Source organism: Heliangelus exortis, chromosome 2 (genome assembly GCF_036169615.1).
Source record: "Heliangelus exortis chromosome 2, bHelExo1.hap1, whole genome shotgun sequence".
NCBI lineage: Eukaryota > Metazoa > Chordata > Aves > Apodiformes > Trochilidae > Heliangelus > Heliangelus exortis.
The window spans coordinates 140876049-140903846 of NC_092423.1; the positions used below are offsets into that span (position 1 = coordinate 140876049).

At 44.0% G+C, this 27798-nt stretch overlaps 1 long non-coding RNA gene across 1 annotated transcript in view; it reads left to right on the forward strand.

The window, feature by feature from the left end:
* The window catches only part of LOC139793547 (uncharacterized), a 38426-nt gene extending 13274 nt beyond the window's left edge, over positions 1–25152 (forward strand). Inside the window, exon 3 of the long non-coding RNA XR_011724647.1 lies at positions 24830–25152. This is a non-coding gene — a long non-coding RNA (uncharacterized lncRNA). The remainder of the gene's footprint in view (positions 1–24829) is intronic.
* The last annotated feature ends 2646 nt before the right edge of the window (positions 25153–27798 follow it).

Consider the following 27798-nt stretch of genomic DNA (forward strand, 5'->3'; position numbering starts at 1 on the left):
CCAGTAAAATCTGCTGATGAAAGAGTAGTCAGAAAACTTGTAAATAAGAGTATTACACTGGGCTCTGCTCCCCAGGCTAGTATTTTTTTATTTTTTTATTTTTTAAAGTTTGGATGCGGTTGTTGGATATGTTCTCTCTGCTTGCCAGGAGACCAAACTGACTAACTCTTGGCTCTAGGACCTAAAAAATCATCTAGGAAACCTTCCAAAACTTCTTCACTTGTTCAGATCCAAGTCAGCGGGATTGAGGAGACTTTTCTATTACATGATGGTGCTCTGTCAAGTTTGCAGGCTCCTAGCTGATGACTTGCTGCCTTAAAATCTAATCTGCCCTTCTGCAGAACAGCAAGCAGGGCATTTTACACATACTTTCTTCTCTGTGCGTCTGGCAGTGGGGTTGGCAGCTGTGCTGGAGCTGCCTGCATAGGGTGGGTTGAGAAGTGGCACTGTGCACACGTGTCATTGTCCATCACTGGTGCAAGCCTTTGGGGCAGAGCTCATCATGGGGATGTGCACAGGGCAGACCTGGGATGAGGTGCTTTTGGAACTTATCCAGCCAAAGAAACCAAGCAGAACTTGGAAAATGGTGCTCGGATGGATATCCCCAGACCTGGGCTGTGGTCCTGCCTCCAGCCAGGCTGCTGCCAGCCTCTTCCTACCCTCTCCCTTTTTTCAATAATTTTGTCTGCGTAGAAATATTGTACCAGTAGAAGTAAATCTTTGAAAGAATAGGTTTAAGATGAAATGAATATATGGTACTCTTAAAGGCTGATATAATTTTAACTGAAACCTAGTAGACTGCAGATCTCTTCCAGACTGCCTGAAGTATTTGCATAGCACTTGTACAAAAAAGGGCCCTGATTTTCCTCCATCATGCTTGCAACCGTAAGAGACAAATAATAATTTTTTAAAGTGCCTTAATTAGGCTTGTTTTACTTGAGACAGGCAGGTGGAGTGTGTCCTTTGATCCTTTCCAAGCTTTGTTTTTTGTGGCTTTGTGTTTTTCTTTCCTTTTATCTCTTCTGTTGACAATAGTTGGAAGGATGTGTGTGTTCATGCGTGTATGTGCATGTGTGGATTCACATACCACACATTCACACACACATACCTGCTCCTTTTATGTATTATAAAATACATACTTTTTTTTTTGCTGTGTCAAAGACAACTGGTGTTGCCTGAATGCAACTAAACAAGCTGTTAATACCAGCATGTAAAGTGCAGGAAAGCCCAGTGAACATTTTTCTAATAAGAGGATATTCTGGTCCTCTTGATAATCATACCCTCATTGTATACTCATTTGAGTCACAGGTTTAAATCTTTGTTCCAGTGGAAAAGATTTTTACGGGCAGCCCGAACAGGCATTAAATCTTGTTTTGTTTCTTTTTTTTAACAGAGTTGCTTAAAATAGTACAGATTCTGAATCGGAAGAGTGACTCCTAGGGAAAAGAGAAAAGTTGAAACAATACAAACCATGTTTTGGTGGCACAAACCCTTTGTCCCACCCCAAGCCCTGATAGAAGTTTGGCAGAGGCAGCAGACTGGGTTTCCTTGCTGTAAGATACTGCATGTTTACAATCACTCTGTGCCATTGGGTTTCCGTCTTCACTGCTGGTGGTCACCTCTCTTTTAGTTTAGGGATGTCAGAAAATGACTTTGGAAGTCAAAACTATGCCAGTTTTATGCAAATTTCTTCCCCTGCTTCCTGCACTCCTCCTGTATTTGCAAGGAAAAGGCTTTTCTGGAAAATGTGCCAGCATTTCGGAAACATGATATACCTGTGGTTTTGACTTTGTTCTCTTTGCCTTCTTCTGTACTGCGAGTAGGACATTCCCAAATGCACCTGTAGCTCTTCTCACTGGACCCACACAGATTATCCATTGCCTCTGTATTCAGTGCCTGGGATTGCTGTGGCAGCAGTGGCTCTTGGGATTATGGCTTTGTCATGACAGGGCATCATGTCAAGGCAATCCACAGCTCGGGGAGGGTGTGACTTGTGTGCCAGTGAGGTGGTGGATGGCTCAGAGGATTCTGTGCCCAGGTTAAGGTGAGCTGGGAAACCTGTCCCGATTTTCTGGTACTGTAGAGGATGCTCCTGGATGCATGGTGGCTTTTGCAGGCAGCATAGCAGCAATAAAGCTCTTACATATCCTTTTTGGTATTTATTCCTGAGAAATCCAGTATTGAAAGGTGGTGTGCATAATTTTGTTCTTCTCATCTAGATGCTGGCCTTAGGGCTGGCGTGGCAGTTGGGTACCTCTCAGATGTGGCATTGCCCTTGCTCTTGCTGCACTGCCGGTGTGGATGCGCTTCCTTTGGTGTGGCCCCTTTGTTGTTCTTGCTGGTCCTTGGTGGGGAACCTTCTCCTGGACAGTGGGAAGGGTTCTCCTTTTAAATGGCCTTAGCAGTCTCAGTGCATACCTCTGCTTGTACACATTTTGCTTGAGTAAACAGGAATTGCACTTTCACTGCTGCTTTATCGCACAGGAATGGCAGCTGTGGTGTAAAAATCTTTTACACCGTGCAGGGTGTGCACGTGCTTGGATTTCCATTCCTCAGTCTTGGGTACTTTCTTTGTTCTCCCAGTTCTGATGCTGAAGCATCTTTCCAAAATTAGAAAGTGACAGCATTTTAATCTTTTCCTTAAAGCAGTCTCTGAGCAGGGAGGAATGGTGAGGTTAGCATCTGGAGCTGACATATTTATTATTGATGATGCCTTTAAATGATTAAACAAATTTTCCTTGCATTATTTAAGGGAATTATGATATTCATCATTAATGGAAAGATGTCTGGGGAAGTGTGTGATTCACTGATAAATACCTTCTGTCCTTTTGTTATCTGCTGCCTGTCTTCTCTCAGCTCTTGCTTTGTCCTTTTAGAGTCAGTATTTGTCCTTCCATCAGTGCCTCCTGCTGACTTCCCCTTGGTGTAGATGACCTGTGGCTGTGTAAGGGTGAGGGAGGTAACTTAACATGCAGCTTTTCTTCTAGGGAGGTAACTTAACATGCAGCTCTTTTATAAGGGATGTTGTAATGTGCATAAGGAAATCTGGTTTAGAAACTCCTAAGTACATTTGAGAGCTCTTTATAGCAAATGTTATTTGGATTAAATTTATTTACTTTACTTTCAAGGGTAAGTGGAAGTATGAGCAATCCTGGTGTAAGGTGTGCTTATCACCCCATGATATGATGTAATTTTGCATCTGGATTTTATTGCAAAAGGAGACAATGTTAACTGATAATTTGGTTGTGACAGGGTAGGCTTCCCTCTGCAGAAGATGAGAGTCTCTCTGTGTCATTTGGTTTTACTGGATCCTTAAATCATTAAAGCACTTGTTTTTTTCTTTCCATGCAGCAAAAGTGCTGTTTCCATGGTGCAGCTTTAAACATGAAAATGAATCTGTAAATTTTACCTGCTGACCCAGAGGACATTAATGTCCATTCATGGAGCTTGGGTTGACTTCCATATAATAAATTCAGTCTTCTAAGTTATTTTAAATCATTAATCTAAAAGATGTTTTTTAAAGAAGAGGGTATTTAGGTGAATCATAATCGGTAGTATTCATTATTTTGTCTGAAACTGTTTATCTGCCTCATGCAGAGTCTGGCCTTGGGAAGTGAGAGGGGCTGGAGGAGCTTCAGATTCCCTCTGTGCCACGTTGGGAGATTTGAAACTCAGCTTCAGAGGGGTATGTGGAAAGGATGAAAACTGTACTTTGAGTCAGTGGCTTTCTCCAGAGCATGCAGAACAGAACAGAAAAATTCTTAAGTGAAAAAAAAAAAAAAAAAAAAAAGACTAGGTAAAAATCCCTCCCTTTCAGTCTTCTTCCTGTCTTTACTAGTGTTTGTTTCTGTCTTTCAGACTCAAAAATACCTTGTATGTGAGTCTGAAAAAGGATTAATGGTTTTGTAATTTCTCTCCATACAGCTTTGTGAGGGAAAATAATTTCTTTGCTACTTCTTAATGCTGCTTTATTGACACCCTACTTGCCCAGCCTTTCATGCTGGACAAGGTGAGGTGCTTTTCAGCTGACATCTCCAGCTGCTTGAGTGCCCTTACGTGGGGTAGCAGAAGCAGGGACCCTACAGATGCTTGGCAACTGGGGAGTATAGTGATTTTGGGAATGGACTCAGGGGAAGTTCTCCTGGATAATTTCTCTAACTCTGTTTTTTGCAGCCCTCGTCCTTTGGGCAAGTTGTTGAACTCTAAGGCACTTGGTTATTCAGGGCACCATGGTGGTGTTGGGGGAAAGGAGGCCCTGCTCCCTGCCTTTCAGTGCCAATGTCCATGAACATAAGGATTTATTAGTTCTTTTATTCTGTATAATATCTCTACAGAGACTCTGTTTCATGTCTTACCATTGTTTGAAACGTGGAATGTATCTGCTATTATTATCCAAACCTTGTATTTGGTTTAGCCCAGCCTAGATCACTTTGTGCTCAGGGTCCTGACTGTGGGATGGGGCTGTGCAGGCTGTGTGCTCTGGAAATGCTGGTTTTTTTCCCCTTGTTCTATAGCAGTCTGCCCTTTGCCTGTAAGCAGGGTGGCAGGCTGAGTGGGATGCTCTTGGAGGTCTCATCCCCCATCCCACAGTGAGGTATCCATCACCTGTGGTGCTGAAGGTGTAGAAAAGGCAGAGCATGGTCTCCCTAACTAAAAACCTCAATGTGGCCCCACTGCTCGATTTCTGGATTCCTTCCCAGCAAATTCTGACCCATCCCTGGAGCTAACACAGCTCCTTTCCAGATAGGCACTGCTGCCTGCCTGAGAAGCTTCCTGTCGCCGGAGAGCGACTGCAGCCTCTCTGAAGTTGTACCCTGCTCCCAGTGTTTTCCTTGTGCCATGGATAACATCCCCTTTATCTCCCTCTGGGGCTGTGCCTGTGCTCAGTGCTGCTCATGCAGCCCCCATGGGCTGTGCTGGTGGGGCTGGTGCCGAGCATCCGGGCGGGCAGCACTCACCCCTCCTGCCCCCGCTTTGGCTGGGAAAGAGGAAAAAAAAACCCTGAATTCTTCACAGCTGACTGCAGAGGCTGTTATTTAGACGGATTTTGGGCAGAGGGAGCCCAAAATGGTGAGGCTGCTCTGATTATGAGCTGTGAGAATGTACTGGATGAATCATGAGGGGGAGGAAAAAGAAAAATCTCTGAGTCATAATCCCTAATACTACAGAGTGGATTTAGGTTGTTTTTTTGTTGTTTTATAGTTTTTTTTTGTTGTTGTTGTTGTTCCTGCATGCTGACTAATGTTCAGAGAAGCAGCTCAAGCCCTTTCTCTGCTGTTTCATCCATGAGGAATGTAGTCCTGTCTCCCCACTCCTCTCCAGCGCTTACCGGAGCATGCAATGCCACCCCCACCTTCCAGCTGAGCCTGAGCCCTGCAAACCCATCTCTCCTCAAAACCCCCCAAGTGTCAGCGGCACAGGAGGGGACATGTGAAGGGAGGATCATGTGCCAGCAGCTGTTTGTGCCTCAGCAGCTCTGCCACCACTGGGCAGTGGGGCAGGGGGGTGTCCTTAAAATACCCCTATTTTCCAACCAGCACCTGCACTTGGAGCACCTCAGAATGATTTATGAAGGGGCTTAATATGGTGATAGCCACCCAGCACCCACAGCTTGGCAATATAAATACACTGAAGTGAACTAGCTGTCATCTCCTGGGAGATATTCCTACAGCTGAGTCTAAGACCCTGAGGAACTTGAATTTTTTACAGGGCATCTGATTTTTGGCATTTTGATCTGTCAATCACCTCTCACTTTAGATACCTCTCAGCTTTTAGATTCAGACTGCATTGGTGATTCTTGCTCTGTTACATTCCATTTGATTAGATATCACTCCCCAAAAGATGTACATGATATCATGTAATACATGTACCTACCCCAGCCCTTTGCTTGCACTGTTGTAGGGCAATCAATTTGAGTCCCTGTGGCTGGTCCTGTTGCCAAAGGCAACAGCATTAAGAGGCAGTGGATGTTCTCAAAGATGTCTCTTGGAGACCATGGTGGCTGGAGAGGGTTAGGTCATGGGTGGCAGAGCTGGTCCCCCCCTGAAATGGCAGCTTGTGTCTTGGGAGCCAAGTTTGGCTATCTTGTTATTTTAACTGATTTAACTGATTAGATTAATTTCCTGAATACGTAACTAAGTGATATTATTTATATTATGTTGCTAATATAAGCTGCTGATTTAGACTCTGTATGCATTTAAAAAGATTTTTTAGTATTTCCTTGGTGAAAATGTACAGAGTTGAAAACTTAATGCAAGAATCCACACCCATACTTGCACACACAAGAGAAAAGTGGTGTGACTGATTTAAATTTCAGTGAGCAAAGTGTTTTGTTGGGATATGAGACTGTTCTTTTTGCCTTACAATGTCCTTAATTAATTTTTCATTATTACAGGTGTTGGTGATAGGATAAGTGTTCCTCCTGAGGGGAAGAGCTGATAGAGTGGCAGCTCAGAGTTCTGATACTGGAGCTGAGTTTCACTGCCTTTTGGGTTTCCTACACCAAAAATGGTTCAGATGGAGCAGTGATCCACACTCTGCAGTTTATGGGTTGTTTCGGTTTTTATTTCCCTTGTGTAAGGTTATTTTCCAGTCCTGTGATGCCAATTGCTATCTCCCTGTAGGAAGAGGCAGCATTTGAGGGGTGATGCATGTTTGGGTGATGCAAATGTCACCTACGGCAGGTGATGGTATCCACTCCCCTCTGCAATATACATTCAGCTTTTCTGCTTGGCAGTTGAAACTGACTCCCAGAAAAAAATAAGCTCTTTCAGAAGAAAAAAAAAATTCCTAGTTTTTCTTCCTTCTTGCCACCATAGAGCTATTTCTAATCAGTTGCATTTCATCAGCATAACTGCACTGGTTGGAGCTGTGGGTGTATTATGAATTTTCATTTTCTTTTCATCATTTTACCAGCTCCTGGCACTTTTTAAGTACAGATCAAGCCAAGGCAAATGTGAGATGCCTTAGTTTTTTTGTCTGCAGAAAGGAGCTAATACGCCTTTGGGTGTGAGGATGGGGAGGAATTTGCAAGTCTCTGGATACGGATTATTTTTTCTGTCTCTGTGTGTGAGATTTAAGGAGGAAAGGAAGTCTTTGGATAATAAAGTCAAATTTGTGTTTTTTAATTACTAAAGCATTTGTCTTTATGAAAAATCTTAATTCCTTAATTTCTTATTTTTTTTTTTGGCCACGTTTCCTGTACTGATTCAGATGTTGATGCAGGAAGTGCTCTTAATCCATTCTGCTGATGTGGAGTGCAGATTGACCTTTTTCCCATTCAAATCTAGCACCTTAACATAGGATCACTTCCCCAGCCTGCCTGATGGCTGCCTTTGGTTACTGTCTAAGCCAACCTTTCCTGCTGAAGTGATGTGACCTGTGGTGGTATGATGGTAGAACCCCTGGCAGGCAGTGAGGGTGGTATGTACAAAATAAATATCCACCCAGCTGAGCCTGGCCAAGGGTCTGAAATGAGAAGTGGATCCCCTTTGCAAACATCCCCTCCCTTTATACTAAATCTAAATAAAATTGAGACATTAATGAAATTCAGGCACTCCTGGCATGCAGAAGAGGCTGCATCTGAGTGCATTAAAGCAGGTGACACAATCCCAGCGGCTTTACTGGGGGAAAACGCGTTTCTGCTGCGAGGCTTTGATAGAATGAGGGCAATGCTGGTGTTTACTCTTTGCTTTATGTTTGTGTGATTCTCTGTGCTTTCAAAGGGCTCCTCTATTACAGATGGTTGTCCAAACGCTAAATAATCCTTGGCAGTTTAGGGCTGTCAGTGTCTGTAGTTTCTTGTCTTGAAGAGTGGGGAGTCTTCGTTTCAAGACAAGAGGGCACGGTCTCAAGTTGTGCCAGGGGAGGTTTAGGTTGGATATTAGAAAGAATTTCTTTACAGAGAGGGTGATCAGACATAGGAATGGGCTGCCCAGGGAAGGGGTGGATTCTCCAAATGTCCCTGGAGATATTTAAAAAGGGACTGGATGTGGCACTCAGTGCCATGGTCTGGTAACCACAGCAGTAGTGGATCATGGGTTGGACTTGGTGTATCTCAGAGGTCCCTTCCAACCCAGCCAATTCTATGATTCTATGATTCGTGTTAGGTGAGATTTTACTGAAGGTGGAGCTCCTCCAAGACATTTGCACCCAACTGTCAGCTCATGGGACAGCCTTTTTGTGTATAGCAAAACCTGTCTTAAGGTCAGGCTTGTTGTATTGCAGGGTAAGTTTGGGTGCTACTTTAATCTGGATTAAAAGGATAACTCCTGGTTATTCCTGAATAGCTACAGTTGGAGCATTTTAAAGGATGTACCCTATGGTTTATTGTGCTGGGGTAGATTTTGATTCGTCTACAGTTGGCTACCCCCATGTTTTATGGAGGCTGGAGAACCTGTCCTCAGATTTCTCCCTGTGTCCTCAGTGCCAATAAGATAAGCAAAATATCATACTAGATAAAGCCCAAGCTGTGGCTGTGCCTGTGTGCAGCTGGGCTTCCCTGTTCATTTGGCTGAGAGTTAGGAGGCAAACCTGGGGTCCCAAGGTCACTGCATGCTGTGGACCCCATGGGACCTCTCAGCAGTTGTGAAACTAGAGATCTCCCAGCCTTGTAGGAAAGTGAGGGTGTCATGGCTGGTACCAACACTGATCTCATGAAAATTCTCACAGCTCTAGGGTCAAGCCATACGTTAGAAGGCAGTGGAGTACAAGAAATGAACCCATTCACATGTTCCTGTAGTTGTATTGGAGCTACTGGGAATGTCCAGAAGGAAATGGTGTCATGCGCTGGCAAAGTAGCAGCTGCATTTACTGGCTTAACTGAGATTTGGTCACTGAAAATCTGCAGCTGAAAGGCTAAACTATGAATTTTGGACATGAAAGTAACTCTTATCTAAACATCTGGGTCTGAAAGCTGGAAGCCCATCAAATATAGAGGCAAAGTATCTGAGTGCCTTTGAAAACAAATGGCTTAGCAGAACACTGAGCAGTAATCTTGAAAGACATCCCCCCCAAAATGATGGAAGTATTTGGGGGATAAGAAACCAGAGTGCCTGCTGTAGCAGGGAGGCTGCTGGCAGTGGGTTGGAGACACAGGAGGAGGTGGTAGGAACAACCCCTCTTTTGAAACAGTCAGAGAAGATTATGTGGGATTTATCAGAGCATGCATGTGAAAAGCATTCAGTGATAGACGGGTGCTGGAGCCTTGCTTGTTATTTAATTTCAGGTGAAACAAAAATCAGACAGGGCAAACTCTGGAAGCTGTGGGAGTTCTTGTGCTTGTAGGAGAAGGGTAATCTCTTCTGTCATGCTGTGTTTTTGTCCTTGCTGGTAGTTGTATTGGTTTAGCCTTGATGTGTAATTCATGTTGGTCATAGGTAGCCCAGTGCTGAGAAGTGGTTCCCTGTGGTGTGAAAGCAGGTTCTTCCTGTCCTCATTGATGTAGCAGTTAAATGGGGTAAAAAATATTAATTTTCTCTGCAGTAGCTTTTTAAATCTCAGTTTCCTGTTACATGTCTAGAATGAGTTCACATCATAGGGGATGGTTGTAAGAGTGTTGGCAACTAGGCTGTAGAGGAGAAGCAGCAGCCAATTAAGAAATGTTTCTGATGAGAGGAGGAACATGAGTGCTTAATGCTGCTGGGATCAGGAAGGTCTCTTCCTCACCCACACAAGCAGCCAAGGGGTATAATCTTATTAATAAATTTACCAATTGCGTCTTAAGACTGATTGGGCTGCCCGCCCCACTGCTGCTGGGAGGCATCCAGAGCTGGGCATGGATACTGACCTTGCTTCAGCCTGGAGTTGTTCATAGCCATCTGATTCTCATTTGTTCTTCTGCCAGATGTTGTCCTTTAGCTTAAACCACACTTTCCATGGTGCAGACAGCAGTGTCATCCCTTCTGAGCTGTGCACGGGCACCCAGGAAGCTCACTCTGTACTCTCATCTAAGAGGGCCTTGTCATTCCTTCTCTACCTGGTTCTGGAAGCTCACTCCTTTAATAAACTCTGTTCAGATGCATCCTTTCTGAACAGAAGCTCCCAGATGGGATGCAGCATCTTGGAGGCAGATTCTGCTGCTGTTGGTGTAGCCTTACGTCTCCTGTAGATCTACCAAAAATACCTTCATCTCCAGCAATCATCAGTGGTGTTACCCTTAAAGCCTGGGGTGTTCCTGGCTCTCTCCTCCCAGCCATTGGTGCTCAGATGTGGTGTTGTGCTCCTGGTCATCTTATTTCTGATGCTTTATGCTTGGAGAAATGGGGGGGGGTTAATCTGCAGAGAGTGATGAAATTTCTAGTGGGACCAGCCTTAGCTAAAATTGACCTTTGCCTAGCTCTGGCACCAAGCCCCAAGCTTGGTGTCTTTGCAGAAAAAGTGCGCAGTATTTAGAAGAAGTATCGAAGAAAGCTGATTATTTTTCATGATTGGATTGTCTTTATGAAGCTTGTTTGGCAATATGGGGAAATTAAAAAAAATAAATGTAATCTGATGGCATAGTTTTTTATTTTTTGTTATAATTGTGGCAGTAATGGCTAAAAAGCTGAAGTAATTCTGTGATGGTTTTATTCATAATAATATATTTTCTGCTGCTAAGATGAAATTTCTTCTTCCAGTTTTCTGCAGACTTTGAATGCTCCAGTTCTTCGTTTAAACTATTTGCATCTTTTAAAATAGAAGTCTCAGGGGTTGAAGTGAAACGCCAGAGCTTTTAAACAATGCCATGGTTCAGCTGACTTTCAGCAGGTCCTTTTCTGCTTATTGCAACTCCATCTACTCATGCAATGAAGTCAGGACAAGCCCCTGGTCTGGATGGACAAAGAGGTTTTTTGCAGCTATGCAATTTGAAGTGGAGGTGTACTCTGCTGTAAGTAAGGGTGTTATTTCTCAAAGAGATTTATCTGTCCAGTTGTACGTGTGGTGGTTGTAATTTGAGGTTCATCTCCCTGGCTGGCCCTTATGAGTGAACACTCACTGCAGAACAGACACTGACAGGGCCCTTGCCTTCCATGTTTCATTTCATTTGTGTGGAAAGGAAAGGGAGAAAAAAAAAAAAGAGAAAAGCCAGCAAAAAGAGAAGCAGAATTTTTGCCACAGCTATTTGAAACAATAAATGAACCACTCTGTGGTGGTGTGGGTGTTTGTTTTATTTTTCTCCTCCTTTCCTCATCCAGCTTTTATTATTTCTTGGTGTTGGCAGTCAGAAGGACCATTCTCAAGACCTCTGTTTTTTTGCCTCAGTGAACCCTAAAACCAGGGGTATCGCCATATACTAATTGCAAAACCCGCAAATAGTCACCGCTTCCTGGCATTCTGGGTGGCTCTGTCTTTATGAAGGGCTGTAGGTACAAGATGATGATGAGAACTCAGTTTTGTAGAGCCAGTACCTAAGCTACTGAGGTGAGAGTCTGCAGTGGAGGTGAGGTCAGGATGCTGCAAATCAGTGACATAATACACAAGTTTTTTACTCGCAGGAGGTTCACTTGGAATGACTGAAGCACTTGTAGACACAGCCACCCATTCTGACCTCCTGGAGCTTGTCTGGGGACATGTGGGAATGGAGATCACCCCATGAAATAACTCAGGCATTGTCATATCTCGTAAATAGTACAATAAAGTCACCTGAAATGGGTTGCTGGTGGTGCTCTGTGATCTTGAGAAGGAACAGTGAAGTGAAGAGTGGTAGGAAGCAAACCCTTGAGCTGTCTCCCAATGGTGCAACTGCTGTGGTAGATGTTGTAATCTCTGTCAGCTGCCTGAGATGCTCTGCTTCCTGGAGGCTGTGGCATTTTCGGTGTGTGGCAGAAGGGGAATTGTGTCAACTCCTCAGCTGCTATCAATCGCAAATGAGAAATAAGATTAAACTGTTGATCTAATTAAGCTGGAGAATGCAGCAAGTCATTTGTGCATGCCAGTGATGGGTGCTGGCCAAGGAGCATCCTCTGATGCCTGCCAGCTGCATGGATCTGCTCTTCAAAAAGTTTGAGGTTGTGGACCGGATGGTGAGCGAGGGCAGTGGTCGGTTTTGATCCATCTGGTGATTCCCACGTCACCATGTATAAAGCCATCCCTTTCTCTGGAGGGCTCATCACATGGTCTCTGGAGGGTTCACATTCTTCAGAGTTATTTCTGGTCACTCTAGATATGCAGGGCTCTGATCTTTAGGTATTTCGGCCAAACATGCTTCAGGGCATCCTAATGAATAGAACTTCATTAATATAACTGAACCACTTAAAATAATATACAATAAACTGTTGCAGGCTTCTAGGTTGTATACATCCATGGGGATGCTTGAGGGTTTGAATTAGAAGGCAATTTCACAGAGAACCCATTCTGGGGGGCACACAGAAGAGGAGGGTGGCAGGAAGTGGTGATGTTAAGGCAGCTGAGGATCACAAGGTCTCTTGCCCTGGTGTCCCACAAGTGCGTCTATTTACACTACTCCGTTATGCTGTATTAGGGGGGGAGAATAGATTTCCACCATCCCTTTCGGTCCCATGTGCATTCTTTGGTGGCTTTGCCCTGTCATGAATGCTCAGGAGAAGGCAGAAAGATAGGATGTCCTCCTATTCTCTTGGGTGTTCTTGTGCAAACCTCTGACAATGTGACTTGTTTGATTCAAGGAAAACCAGAGATTTCCCTTGTTTCTGGGTCCTGGCTAGTGTTGGTGCAGATATACAAACGGCATGGGGAACCCTGTGGCAGCTGTGCATGTTCCCAAAGCTGGCTGAGAGTATGCAAATCTCCTCAAATAAAGTAAAAGCGTGTTCAAAGCTACTGCACATCTGGCTTGCAACAAGCCCTTTGCATCCAACATGAGTAGCCAGGTGGACCAAGGTTGGCAGCTATTAGAAAATGTTGCACTGAGAGAGCGAGTTCTTCCACATATTTGGCTCATGTTGGTGAGAATAAGTTACCAGCTAAATTGGGCTTTGTCAGCTCAAGGCCAGAACTTTGGTGTAGTTGTGGAAAGAGCAAGCTGGCTTTGGCATGTCTGGATATCAACATGATGCATTTCCTGGTGGTAAGGTAGTGGGAAAGCCTGCATCTGTGGTGAAACGAACACCACTTTCCTTGGAAAAGCACTTGTGATAATGATGATGGACAGGTTTCTCTTGATAAATGTGACTTTAAAGATTGAATTTTCAGCCTTATGGGAAAAAGTGAAAAAGGTATCTAGCATATTGAACTAGTTAAAGGACAGGTATGGAGGTTTGAAGGTAATGCATTCTAAAAATAAACACTAAAAATGATTCTTGAGCTTGGGCCAGGTTATTTCAAGATCAAAATCAAGGCCAAGGCACTCCAGTATAGATTTCCAGGTCATTTTTATTGGCTTTGTTAATCCACGCTTCTTTTGAAGTAGGAAAAAATGGTAATATCTACTAGGATCTCTCCACTGTCTTTGTGAAAATAGGTTCCTGAAGAGTCCTGACTCCTTTACCAGTCTTGTGCTTGCAGCCCTGGTGCTGTATTCTGTGAGAGTCCTCATCCATAGTTCTTTGTGTCCTACCAGGACACAGCTCTGATCCTAGGACTTGCAGGAGCAAGCAGCCATGACGGGACTTGTTTTTCCAAGATAATCTTTTATCAGGAAAGTGGCTCAGCAGATGTAGGTGAAAGGTGATGCTGGCACACTACTGCTGCAGGTTGGCCACTGCTTTCCCGGTTACATCCTCAGCTTTTTATAGCTTTGCTGCATCATGCCACAGCTGCCACCAACCTCCTGGCAGCTCTGGGGTCACGGGGCAGTTTTGGGGCCGTGTGTGCCAGGGCTGGGGCCGTGTGTGATCTCTTGGCTGCAGGAGGTGGTGGCCAAGTACTGCAGCGTTGGTTTTGCTGGGTTGCATCAGCCACAAACGTGTCTAATCCCATAACCTGACTTGTAGATAAACAGCATTGGATGGGTCATCTTCGGAAAAAAACTGATTAAACTTAATCTCCTATAATTTTGGGGTTTTTGTCATCTGTTCTGTAGCCCTGAATCACAGTTGGTTGGTAGTGTGGCACTTAGGATGACTTGCTTGATGTGTTGTTTAAGTGTCCCTTCCTTCCTTTCTTCTTCTTTAACCGTGGGAGCTTCCTTCATCAAATACATCCTGCAGTCTGATTATGTTCCCTGTGGATTAACTTTGCATTTGCTATCTTAAGTAAGTGGGGAAAGCTGTCTGAAAAGGCTACTGACTTCTCCATAACCACACCCAAGAGAAATGACTGCAGCCTGGGAAGGAGATTGGCAAAAAGGGTGTCTTGGTGAGCAGTTTTCAGAAGGAAGTTACTTCAGATATTTCAGCCAAATAGCTCTGAGGAGTTATGGATTGGGGCTAACCTTGCTAACTAATTAACAGAAAGCTACTATCACCTGCAATAAACTTTCTTCATTCTTTGTGATAAAGGATGTGCATCTACGTGAGAACTGATCTTACATTCTCCTGCCATGACCCCTGGAGCATATCTTGACAGTGAGAGAGAAATCTTGACTCCACTGAAATTAATGGAGACACTGAAGTGGGACTCTGGTCCTGTCAAGGGTCAGTCAGATGGTTAAGAAAGGCTTAAGCAGCACTTGGGAAGGAGAGGAGTGAAGCTCAGAGTGAAGGCAGCAGCTTTGTGCAGGGCACAACTCAGATTCTTCAGGCTGGTGGTGACAGATGGATCTGCTTTTGGTGTTCATATGTTTGCACAGTAGGTAAGAGAGATCTCTTAACTTGATGTGGGGATTTGGCAGAGGTGCTGGTGGGACTTTCTCCCGCCCAGAAGCCCGTGTGGAAGTTTGAGCTAAGCCTGGGGCAAGAGAGCTGCTGAAGCAGTGGATGGTCAGTGCTGCAGGAGCAGTTGTATAGGCTCCAGGCATTTTCCTTCCCTATCCATTGAGCTCAAATTGATGTTTAAACATCTTCATCTAACCAGAGGAAGTCAAAGAGCACTCACCCAGGTTTCTGTCCTGGTGGCAGAGGCAGTGCTTTCAGTGATGGGGCTGTGGCACAGAGCAAAGGGGGCAGTGACCTGGGACGTGTTGGCACAGTGAACCCTGCACTTCCCAGAGCAGCATCATTCCTGCAAAGAAAAGGGACCTTTGGGACTGCAGATGTTCAAGTCAGGTTGGGTGGGGCTCTGAGCAGCTCTATCTGGCTGAAGATGTCCCTGCTCACTTCAGCAAGGTTGGGCTATGTGACCTTTAAAAAAGTCTCTTCCAAGCCAAACCCTTCTGTGCTTCTGACTGTAAGTTCTGCTGAGACACAGGGAGCAGGCCCTGTATGTAAATAGAGCATTTAGCTGCATTCACATACAACAAGCAGTATTTGGCTAGGAATTCCTTTGATGCCTTTAGATGCTAATGTCCTGATAGAACAACCCTGGCTTTTGTTATTTTTCTCTTGATTTTTTTTTTTTCAAGGAATGCAAACCCTTTAGAAAACCTGGTCAGAAGGCATTTAAGAGCTTGGACCTAACTAAAATAAAAATACTTGTAACAATAAATGAGTGAGACAAGGTACACTGCATAGTCAGTCTTGGCATAGAAATCCAAAAGTATTCTCTTTGGGGGTTAGTTGGCTTTGTTTGCATATTTAGGCATTAAAATGATGGACAACCAGCCTGGGGATGTCACCCATCCATCTACCTGGCTGAATTGGAGCCTGGCTACTTCCTGGTTTCTCCATGGTGCAGGGATGGTGGGAGGCAGCTCCATAGCTGAGGAGCAAAATGCTGGTACCCTGTAGTTCCCTGGAGGCCTTACGTTTATTTGGGAAACACAGAGAGGGCTGTACAGAAGCCAGACATTTTTTCACAGTTCTTGTTTTTTTATCTTTCTGCTTTTTTCCTCTTGATGTGGCTGCAATAATCTTCAGAAAGGATGTAGATGTAGACAAAAGCAGAATGATGGGAACAGAGACTTGGTAGGACTGATTCGGTTTGGATGAGAAGAATTAAAATTGTGGTGAACATTATAGAGGCCAGTATAAGGCAGTGGGCAAAACATCTTTTCACAAAAGCATGGGATGGGGCAGGCAGAGATGGAACCCAATCCTTGATGGGAATCATTGCACCAGCAGAAAAGGGACTTGCACTTGGATATCAGCAGAAAAATGAGTCCAGGGCTGTAACTTCATTCTTTAAGATGCAATAAATAAAACTTTTCCATGCTGGATTTAGTTAAACCAATGCAGGAAGCCTAATCATACGCTGTTATGAAATCCTTCCTAATAGTAATACTTTCTTTCAGTTCAAGAAGGTCCTGAACTCATTTCTCTTGACAGCACTGAACTGCATGTTAAAGTTGTCTGTAACAGCAGGCCAGGCATATATTTGGATTTGTGAGCTGAAATGAGTCAGATTATTCCATGGTCTTTGGTTTAATGGCAAACACTTTCTGTTATTATTTACGGAATATTGAACATGTGCCCTTAATAAGTGGAAGCTTTAAAAAAAGTAACAGGAAGACAGATCCTAATGTGCCAAAATGTCTCTGCTCTGCTATTCCCAGAGATGTTTTGAAATCTTCACCTCAGTTGCCTTGGCAGAGCCGTGTGCCAGCTCTGGAGCACATGGGGCTTCTCCTGGCCATCGCAGGAACACTCGGACCTCAAGCCAAGTGTGACAGTGCACAGAGAAAGTCATTACCTCTGGGCTCCCTTCTGCTTCTCAGAGGAGGAGGCAACCACCACTGATTCAGCTTTAAAAGGAGCCCAATATGAAGCTTGAAACACATCAGTGCTGCCATTAAAAGATGACCTTTTGCTTCTTGGCCCTTACCCCTTCACAGATTCCCAACTAGCTTTGAGCTGGTTTGCTTTATCATCAAAGAAGACTCCCAGCAAGATGAGTATGTGGTTTCCTTTGGCTTGATGAGTTGTGGTGGTCCAGAGGAGCCCTTTCTGCAGAATCTTGGTCCCACCAGTGCCTTCAGAGGACCAACCCCACCATCCCAGCTCTGCTGGCAGGCAAATCTCGACCTGCTTGGAACTGTGGCAGTGTCAGTAGGAATGGTTTAACAGGAAGATATGCAAATCCAGAGTAATGGAGGGATTTCAGGGGGTTGTGGTGGGGCTGATGAAAGCAACTGTAAATTGCAAAGGAGATGCCTCATGTTGGTTGATTTTATCTTTTGAAAAGTTAGGGGCTCGTTTCTTCTGTTATTTTTTGATAGCATCTAATTAATGTCTCTTTTATCTGCTCTTATAATTTTAGCACAGCTCCTTTGCCTCTGGAGTGGTGTGGTCCTGTGAGAATTTCAGCATTTGTTTGACTATAAACCATGTTTTTAACCTTTCTTGGTGACAGCCTAGATCCAGAAGGCTTAAAGAATAAGATAAAAAAATTGAAAATGTGACGAGCAGCAGGATTATTTTTATAGTTGGCTTATGTTTATTTTTTTTCATTGCAAGCTAGTTAACTAATGCTGTAGACTAAGAAAGCATAAATACAAGGTAGCAAAAAGTGACTGAAAGCTTCAGACCAAGCCCTTCTCTGGGAATCCAGGATGAGTTGCAGCGAGCAAGCCAGGCATGGAAGCTACTGTTCATTGCGGCCAAGGCAAGAAGCAACTTTGCACCAAAGATTCCCAGTTTCCTGGGAAACCGGCAGAGGTGCCCAGCAAGGGAGCCTGGCCCTGGGCTGTGTGCGTGGGGGTGCAGCTGAGCAGCTCTGTAGATGGATTCCATTTCATACCTGTGAGAGTGCTTGCAGGTCTTTGGGGCTAGATGTGGGCTCGTGGGAGAGCTAATGGTTTCCTTGCTGCCGTGTGCCTGCATATGAATCATAGAATCATAGAATTGGTTGGGTTGGAAGGGACCTCAGAGATCATCAAGTCCAACCCTTGATCCACTACTGCTGCAGTTACCAGACCATGGCACTGAGTGCCACATCCAGTCTTTTTTTAAATATCTCCACGGATGGAGAATCCACCACTTCCCGGGGCAGCCCATGGGAGATGTCTTCCCCTGTGTTGTGTGTAAAGAACAAGATGAATTGGAAAAGCAGAAGAAAAGGCTGAGATGAAACATGAGACTGTACACACCAGAGACCCAGAGGGTAAGGACTGACTTCCATCAGAGCATTGCAGTGTCCTTGTCCCCACTCCTGGCAGCTGGCACTGCTCTCTCCGGTAGATTTTCAGAGGGGTGTTGAAAAAATCATGTGCTGACTCTCACTCCTAAAGCTGAATGTGGTGGGATGAGTTGTGTAGAGGCACCCTCATTGTGGCCTTTTTCACTGTCTCCATCCCCCAGCACCACACACCCCACAGACATCTCTGTGCCCTGTGTCTCTCAAGGCCCACGTGAAGCAGAGAACATTGGCTTGGACCAGTGTGGCTCTGCTTGTGGCCGGGTGGTGACCCATCTGTGTATCCTTCCTGGCTTGTGCAGAGGGGCAGAAGAGCTCCCATGAAATGTGAGGAGGGTGGTGACATTGGTCCTCCCAGGGATGATTGATGTCCTTCAGTTAACAAAACTGTCAGGAAGGGCCCCTCCTCCACCCAGATGCAGGAACCTGACTTTCATTTTATTGTACAGATCTTTACTTCTCTTTTGATAAGTTGAAGTTGATGAGTAGAAAGGGTTAATTTAAATGAGTCTATTTGAAAAAGGCAAGCAAACAAGCAAACTAAAAATCCATTTCCTCCTCCACTTGAAGGGGCAGGGTTTATCTCTGCAAGCTTAGCCTGGAGGGGCAGCATTCCTTTAAAAAAGCTTTGTAGCTGGAATCCACAGTCCTAGGGAGAGCAGGAGGTGTGAAAGTGCTTGTCCCTTGCTTTACATCACTATGCAAGTCTGATTCTCCCTTCATGTGCATCCCATGCCTGCCCACCCTACCCTGGGGCAGCTGGAGGGAGAGTGCAGGGGTTGCAGCTCCTCTGGTCTCACCTGAACCCAGTTAAGTTATGATTGCAAGACAGGGGCAGTTTGTGCTGGGGTCTTGCCCAGGTGGCCTGAAATGAAAGGAGAGAAAAAATTAGAAATGATAATTAAAAAATGGGTAGGCTGTTTCAAATGAGTTGGCTCATTATTGAGTGATGTACACTCTTGGAGCATCACTGGGCAGTCAGGTGGATGTTCAGGTGGATGTTCCTCCTGCCTTAGGAGCCTCATTGCATCTCGGATTGAAGCCTGTCCACCGGAAATGAGGCTGAAATGGTTGTTTTTGATAGACTTGGTTTTACTGTGACCTTTCAGTTTTTGCTGGTAAGGCAACTCAGTACCTCTTCAGAATGACACTCTGTAATTCATTGTGAGACATCTTTTGTGAAGAGGAGAATGTACAGAATGCTTTTTTTCCATATTAGAGGTGATGATGAGACTGTGAAATAAAATGATTTTTCCAGGTCATCTACTAAGTGGGGTAATATTCCTGTCTTGAATACTATTAAAAAGACTAGTTAATACTTACCTTTACACTATGTTCCTTTGGCATTTTCTATACAGCAGTCTTACATTTATTAGGAGAGTATCTCCCCCGCTCATTAATGAACATTTTTTTATCTTGGTATGACTATGTCAGCTGGTGCAGATGGAGCATAAGGTTATTAAATCTTACTTTGAAAATGGTCCAAGATGGCATTAAGTGCTTCAAATGTCAGGTTGTGGGACATTTGCTTAAAATTTTGCGTTTTGTCTGCAAAACAAAGATGTTTAGAACATGATTCATTGTCAGGCATCTCAGCTGTGTTTTGAACAGTAGCAACCCTAATTTTGAAGAAATTTGTGAAGATGAAATAGCATAGTCATGACCTGCATTTCACGGGGTAACTTGGGCTGTAATATCTTGGGTGTTGAGTCTTTTGATATCTTGGGTGTTGATTCAGGTTTATTGGTAGATCCATACCAAGTGTGGGTGCAGAGTGGAGTCTGCTGAGTAATCCTTCTGTGCTTGTCTTTTTCTTTCAAGCATCTTCTGCTTGGAGTTTGCAGGAAGGAATTGACTTTTAGTATGAAAAATGGTAGGTTGAGACATGATAAATGGTTCTTGCCTCCATCTTGCTTTGCTAAAATGCTCTGTAATACAAGCAGTGGTTGTATCACAGGCTGATGCAAGTTTACCAACTCCTGGTGGGTAATGAGCAAACTGTGATGCTGTCCTCCTGGTGTGCACTGCTAATTGTGTCTTCGTGTGAATTCACCTGCTTGCAGGCTGGTGGAGCATCTGTAAAGTGCCCTCTCTTCATTAATCATGTCCCAGCTATAGCTTTTTCTGATCTAGGAGCAAAAGCCCTACGAGTACTAGAGACTGCCTGGGATGTGGCATTTGGCCGAGCTTATGGAAGGCCTCAGAAGCAGTCAGGTTACTCGAAGAGCTTGGTGTTGTGCAGCGAGGAGGTAAAACAGCAGCCTCTAGTTTTTGTTCTGTTATTATTTTTTTTGTTGTTGTTCAGGAAAAAAAATGTCTGAAATATTTTGGTTTTAAGGTTTTGTTATTTTGTTATAAATTTTGTTATTTCTCTTTGTAAGAGCATTAATATGGTAAGCACATGGTAGAAGATGCTGTCAGTGGTGTCCCTCCATGACTCCATGAAGCAAACAAGTTCATGCTTCCTCACTGATACAAAACCCTTAACCTGAGAACCCCTAATTTTGCCACTGTCACTGCTATACCAAGTTCATTCTACAACTCTTTTAAAATTACATGCCTGAGAACAAGGAGGTAACAGTCAAGGAGAGGTTTTGGAGGTGGCTGGAACTGATTCACTGGCTGCATGTTATTGCAGTAGGCAGTCTGGGCTTGATGCTGCCCTCTTCCACTGGCACTGGTGCTGAGCCTGCTTTGGCCCAAAAAACCAGGAGAAAACCATTTCCCTGTGGTAACTGGGTTACCTGCTACAGTGAACTTCTGCCTTTCAGCAAATACACCTGCAGCTGGTTGCTTAAAATGAGATGGGGAATTTATAGAAAAATAGCAAAGTTGGGTTTTTCTTTTTTTTTTTTTTTTTCCTCTGCTGGGTAGCATTGACTTTGATAAGCAGCCTCTGCACCTGGAAATGCTCTTCTGCTTGAGGATGTAAATTGTAAATAAACCATTTTGGGAGGTTCACCTTTGTGTTCAGGGGGAAATCTTGGTGTTTGTGAATGGAGTGCACACTGCCCATGGTGCCTGATGGGTGGAGCAGTGGGGGCTAATGCTCCTCGGTGCATTCTTGCCCATCATAAAGTCACTGCTGGAGCTTACTACAGCAGTTTGTGAGGTTTAACAGGTCCCTTACTGCTCTTAACTCACACGGTTGGGTTGTGACGAGCATGCTGAAGTGGAAAACCAGTCCTTAAAAAAAAAAAGCAAAACAAAAAACCACAGGCACAGAAAACACCCTTTGTTTTTTAAAATGAACTATTGCACTTGGGACTCTTTAATGGTCAATATTTAACAGGTGGAACTCCTTATTCCTCTCTCTTTCCCCTGTATTTCTTAAGTAATTAGCAAGGAGTCTCTCTGACTTTTTTCATGTGACTATTAATCATCTGGGGCTCTCTGTAGTAGGACATGCTTTGCTTGCTGCTGGTTTCCTTCAGCTCCTGTTGACTTGTTCTTGCTGCCCTTGGAGAGGAGCTCAGATTGATGCTCTCTGGCTTGAGGCTGGTGCCTTATTTACTTAGATCTGGGCATGTGCTTGGCGTGTTGTGTTTCTTTGTGTGGGTGATTGAGCCTTTGTTGTGGAGAAGTAAGAATTACCCTTCATCAAGGGCTGGGGAGGATGAACATATTTGTCAAGGGATTTGGAGGATAAATGTATTTTTCAAGTGCTGGCCTATGAGTTGCAAAATGTGAATGTTCTCCAGGTCTTTGCCATCCTACCTCATTGACCCTCAGTAAGTAATTTAGTGCAAGGCCTAATCTGTTGCTGTTAGGCAAGACTCAGAGGCAGTCTTCAAGGAAGACCCTTGGATCTGAGGGGGGAGCAGAAGGCTGCTGAAAGCCTGTAGTGGAGATAGGATATTCATAGCAGGCAGGGTGCTCAGCCTTAGCAAGCTGGCACATTTTAAGGATAGAGTCCAAGGAACTGGAAAGTTGACTTTTCAGGCATCCCTCCTGGGCACAAGAGTTTGAATTTCATCTGCATCCCAAGCTGGGAAGCTCTGAGATGGTATCTTCTCTATATATCCAAGGGAAGAAGGTACTTAAAATCCTCCATACTATGAAGTAAGATGCTTAAAATGAACATTAATCATCTGTCTTTGGTTTATCAGTTTTCCCAACACTTACAACCTGACTGGAAAAGCCCATATGTTTATGTGAAAATGTGGGTAAGATGCTGGGCACTGAGCTCTTCCATAGCCACCCTCAGGTCCTGTTGCCATCCAGCTGGGCTTGAAGGCAGATGGTGAGTGGTGTGGTGTATATGAGGTGGGGGGGAGAAATAAAAGGAAGAAAACAAGAAAATGACATTTTTGCTTATTGGACAGTGAGGACCATTGGGCTCGTCTCCCAGGAGAAGTGAGCAAAGTACATATTGACACATCCGTGATGGAGCTGGGACAAAAGGCCCCACGGCTGCTCTGGGCACAGCATGATAAGGGGCTGGGTCTGTGGGCCAAGTCTCACTTCTCTACCAGCAGAGATTTATCTCTGTTTGCATGCTCATATTTTACAGGTAATTGGTTTATAGAGAAAGCTGTTAGCTCAAGGATTTTAGGCAGGTGTTCTTGCAGTAGAGAAATATCTTTTACAGGCATTTTGAGTGTCATGTAGCCATCAAAATGGCCAAGGTTTGTGGCGGCATGGGAGTTATATAGGGGGATTGGAGGACTTTTCCAAAATGCTTCCATCAGATCAGGTTTTTGGGTCAGACCTTCTTCAGCTACAGTTCATTTATTGAGGGGGAAATTAGGGAATATTTCATTTCCTAACACTCCCCATCACTGGGGGGGGGGAAGGTGAACAAGAAAGAAGGGCAAGGCAACTCATATTTCCTTTTCTATGACTTAGCAGATGTCAGCTGCAGCTCCATCTGAGAGCCTTTCTACAGGCTGATTGCCTTGTACTGACTGCTGTGGTGGGTTTTGCAGTTAGCAACTGAAACACATTTCAAAGACACTGGATTTTAATGGGTCATCCTGTCCCTTTGGTGGCATCTTGACCCAGGTTGCCTTGAACTGCAGTAAGGTTGCATCTTTACTGCAGAGAAGGCTGTTTTTGTTGTTTTCTCTTGGGAGAAAGAAGTTTTGATTCAAAGCAGGTTTTGTACTCAAGGTGATTGAAACATGATCATAGTCAGTGGAATTTTATTTGAAATAAACGTGATTCTCCTAATCAACCTGTTAATGAAAGCATCTGGGGGAAAAGATGGGTTTTGGTGCATTTAATTATTCACTTGATTTCTTTGTTTGTTTTGTTTGAGTATGTTTCTTCTGCTTGAGGATAGATAGGACTTTATTGACACAATTAGTGAAACAAATGATTATCACACCTTTTACTTCACCCTGTGCTGTTTGATCTATTTGCTTGCACTTTCATTGTTCCTTTGCTTGGTTACATTACACAATGCTATCACCTTCCTGTGCTGCTGCAGCTAAAACAAAGCAAAAAACCCAAAACAAAACAAAAAACCCCAACCCTTTTGGCTCTCCGTTGCTCTCTGCTGTTTTTTATTACAGATGAACTAGAAAGCAGTGTTGGGCAAAGAGTTATTTGAGTTTCCTTTCAGTGCTTGCTAGGCATTATTTCCGGGCCTGACAATTGCGTGTGCTTGTGTGACAGTTTTCATATCTAAAAACAAACAAACTAAAATCCCATCTACTCTATTCCTGTCACAATTAGTAAGATCACATAAAGAGAAAAAAAGCCCCAGAAAAAAAAGAAACCAAGCCAAAACAAACAAAAAAACCCCAAAAAGCTCCCCAAAAAACCAACCAAACCAAACCAGGTTATGATGGCTTTATACATCAAATACTCTTCATGAGTAATTCCCTGGGCATTCTGAGCCACACTGCTGGGATGTGTTTATTTTCATTGAATGTAGAGGTAGGAAATATGACTCTTCCTGGTAGGAGGTCAAAGGGAGTTGTTATACTCAAGAGCTGCATGTTTCTGAGATGTCAGGGGGTAGGTTCCCATTGATGGATTGAGGTAGATTAAAGCACAGTTTTCTGACAGTGGGATGCTGCTGCTGATGTTGTGCTCCTGATGGTGGATGGACATTTTTCTCTGAAATCAGGTCAGCAGGACCACCTGCTGCCTTACAACCATTTCTGTCCTTATCTTTCTTGGTGGAGAGAACACCTCATTAGAATCACACACACAGACACACAATGATTTGGGTTGGAAAGGACCATTCAAGGGAATCTAGTTGAACCCCCTGCAGGAAGCAGGGACATCTTTGACTATATCATGTTTCTCAGAGCCCTGTCCAACTTGACCTTGAGTATTTCCAGGGCTGGAGCATCTACCACCTCTCTAGACAACCTGGGCCAGTGTTTCTGGTGATGTGACTTGATTCTTGTGGTGATGTGAGGTTTAGAAGGGTTGGAAAAAAAGGAGAAAGAAAAACTGTCTTGTTTCCTCTGATGAAAAAAAATTGAAAGAGGGTTTTGGAGGATCTATTGATTGGGCGATAAATTTTTTTTTCAGTTTCTGGCTTGTTGTCCTCCTCAAATCACCTGGCACTTGTGAGGAGGCATCTGGTGGTGCTGGCCCAATGGAGTGCTTATGCTAGGTGTGCCATTCATTTTAATAAACCACACAAATTGGAAAAAAAAGCCCAACAAAAAAGAAAAGAAAAAACACCCTAAAAAATTTCTGCTGTGTAAAAATAAATCAATATATGAGTTTTCATGGGAGGAAGGCTTTTCCAGTGTGCCAAGAGCTATTGTGTAACACCCTGTCCCCTCTCCTCTCTCTGAAGGACCCAGCCCCATGCTTCCCAGTGGTCTGGAGTAACATTTGGAGGAGCCTGGCAGCGTGGTCCAGGATTTTGAGGATCATGGGATGCGCGCACACCCAAAAGTCTGGAGAAAGTTGCTTGCAGATAAAGGCACCTGGAAGTTCCTGCCACCTTTTTACCCTGTTTTTCCCTGGGTCATCTCATGTCATCTGGGAAGGAAGCCTCTCTGTCCTGAGGATTACAGCAAACTGGTCACTTCCTGGAATACCTCCCCGTGCGTTTTCTCAAGGAGACATTGCTTTACCCAGCAGAAGGATATTTTTTTCTTTTCATTTCCAGTGCAGCAGCGCTTGTGTCCAGCAGGTATGTAGATAATTTCCTCATTCACTAGCTAGTTTGCTTTCCTGATCTTCAGGAATCCATTAATTTTGTTTCCTTATAACTTCCGCTGAAGTTGCAATCTTCTGTAGTCGTTGGTGCCATGCTCTGAATGTGGCTTTTCTTCATTAGGACAGAGGTGGAATTTGATGTATGTTTGTGTGGAGCATGGAGTCAGCTTCTTCTGAAGGTTTTGATTTCCAACCTGATCCTCACATCTGAGGAGGGTGGCTGGAGGTGCTCATCTCTTCGGCTCCTTTTTCTTCCCTCTGGATCACCCTGGCTGCCTGGGCAGAGGCCCACTGTGTTTGTAAAGCCACAGCTGGCAGCAGCTGCATGTGGATCAGCTTATTTGGCCTCATCTTCTGGTTTCACAGGAGATTACATGAGTGTTTAATCCATTTTTTCTTTCTTTAAAGAATGTAAGAATGTAATTTAGAGGATGTATTTATCCCATGAAAAAGGAGATGGCTTTATATTCTAAAATTAGAACTACTATTTGATACAGACGTGGATAACTCAATAGCTGTGGTGATCACAACCAAATTTGCATTTTTATAGTAATTTACAGTGAGTTGATATTTTTGTGAAGGTGATAACCTTTTTTTCCATATTGTCTAATACTGAAACTGGATCATTGTGGTAGTCTCTTTGGGTATCAGTTCACTGTGAAAATCATCCTTTTTGGCAGTTACCTTGGTTTGAGTTAAATCTGCTCATGTGTGCTGGCAAACAGATCACTCCTATGGGGTAGAGAAGAAGTTAGCTCTTCAAATCTGGCTTAAATTAATTATTTTTACTAAGCAAAGAGGAGTTGCTGAAAGGAAAGGGCTGAAAATGCTTTGCTATACATCTATTCTGTATTCCCATCAGCATTTGTGGGGCATTAAGAGTTTCATCTTCTTTGCTTATAGGCATGATTGTGCATCAGATTAAAGGAATGAAATGAGAAGGTAGAGTGGGGACGTGAGGACCAAAATTGGTTGCCTTGTTTTTGAATTTGCCTACAACCAATTGGCCAAATGGAGATGGTAGACAAAGATTGAGGATAAAAAGGTTCTTTTCTTTAATTAACAGAAAAGTCAAGTGCTTGCTGTGCATGTAGGAGAGGGTAGAACTAACCATGGGGATTTGGACATGGTAGGTGAAAAGCAGCATCGTGCCAGGATGGTGGGGATGGTCAGTGGTCAACCCCTGTGCATCATAGTCATGTGCCAAGACAGGACCTTCCCCAGGGGGACTGACTGAAGGCTCAGCAGCAGCATCTACAAGATCCCATCTCTCAGGGAGGAAGAACACCCCTAGCCATCCGTGTTTGCATGGGCTTTGTGCTCTGCTGCAGAGGCATCCCCGAGGCCCAGGTCTTTACAGCTTTTGTCCGAACTGTGCCTTCCTCACTTGGCCTATTGCAGTCTGGCTCAAATGATGTAGAAAATGCACTGAATAATGATTGTATTTCCTCTGTGTGATGCCTCTTCTGTACATCCAAAGGCTTTTTCTGATGGCCAAGAGAGAGAAGGACAGTTGGGAAATCTTTTCTACAGCTGACTCCTCCTGTGACTTCATCTGTACCTTTGGTAAAATCACCAAATAATTGTATTTCTTTACTTGGGACCGTGTGAAAGGTGGTAACATACAGTGGTATTGAGGCTTTCACACCTCCCCTACTTGTTTGTCTTTCAGCACACAGAAAGAATTTACCAACTCATACAAAATGCTGCTGAGATTCCTGGGCTCACCAAGCCAAACTCCACTTCTGTTTAGATCTGCTTCAAAATGCTGGTTTGCAGCTCAGGTTTGGTCAGTGCTGTATACTGAGCAGCAGAGCTGGCATCACCAGCTGAGCTGCTCCTGGTTGGGCTCTCCAATTGCTTGGACGTCCCAGGATCCCAGTGTCTTCCCAGCCCTGCTGTGTCTTCTGATGGTGGAGCCAGAGGGAAGGCATGGGGGGTTAATGCACGATCTGGCTCCGGGTGAGCAGACTGATGAGTTCTACTGTAGAGCAGCCCCAGCAAGGGCTTTGGTCAGAGCCTCCTGATTCTGTGCACCAAATTAAGAAATGGCTAAAAATCCAGGATTTGGCTTGGGTCTCAGCCCTTCATTTGGTGGCAAGAGGTTTTTTTCCTTAACCTAAGTTAACTTTCACGGGTGGGCAAGCCCCACTGTGTGGGTTGATCAGGAAAGATGTTCAGCTCATTTTTCTCTCTCAGGAGTATAGAAACACAGTTTTCCCATCAGCAGAGTTCCTGGTGTTTTGTTAACTAGCTCCTAACAACTTCTAAGGCATCTAAGAAAGAAGGATCACTGGAATCACGAGCATTTTATCTACAGTTAAAGAAAATACCATTGATATCTAAAAGACTTTTATTTTTTTTTTAGCTAGCTGTTTGATAAAGACATTGCAAACCAGATTTCCACTTGTTCCTTTAAGATGTGAAAAGGTCCCTTGTCAGCGGTGCATTGCGGTCAAATGAGCTTTATCTTTTTTTGTGTGTAACTAGCAGCTGGGGCATTCCTCCTTGCAGGCAAAAAAAAAATGTAGTTGGAGCCCTGAGCACCTCTAGAAGAACTTGAGCATATGTACAAAATGCATTTATTGGTCTCCTCCTAGC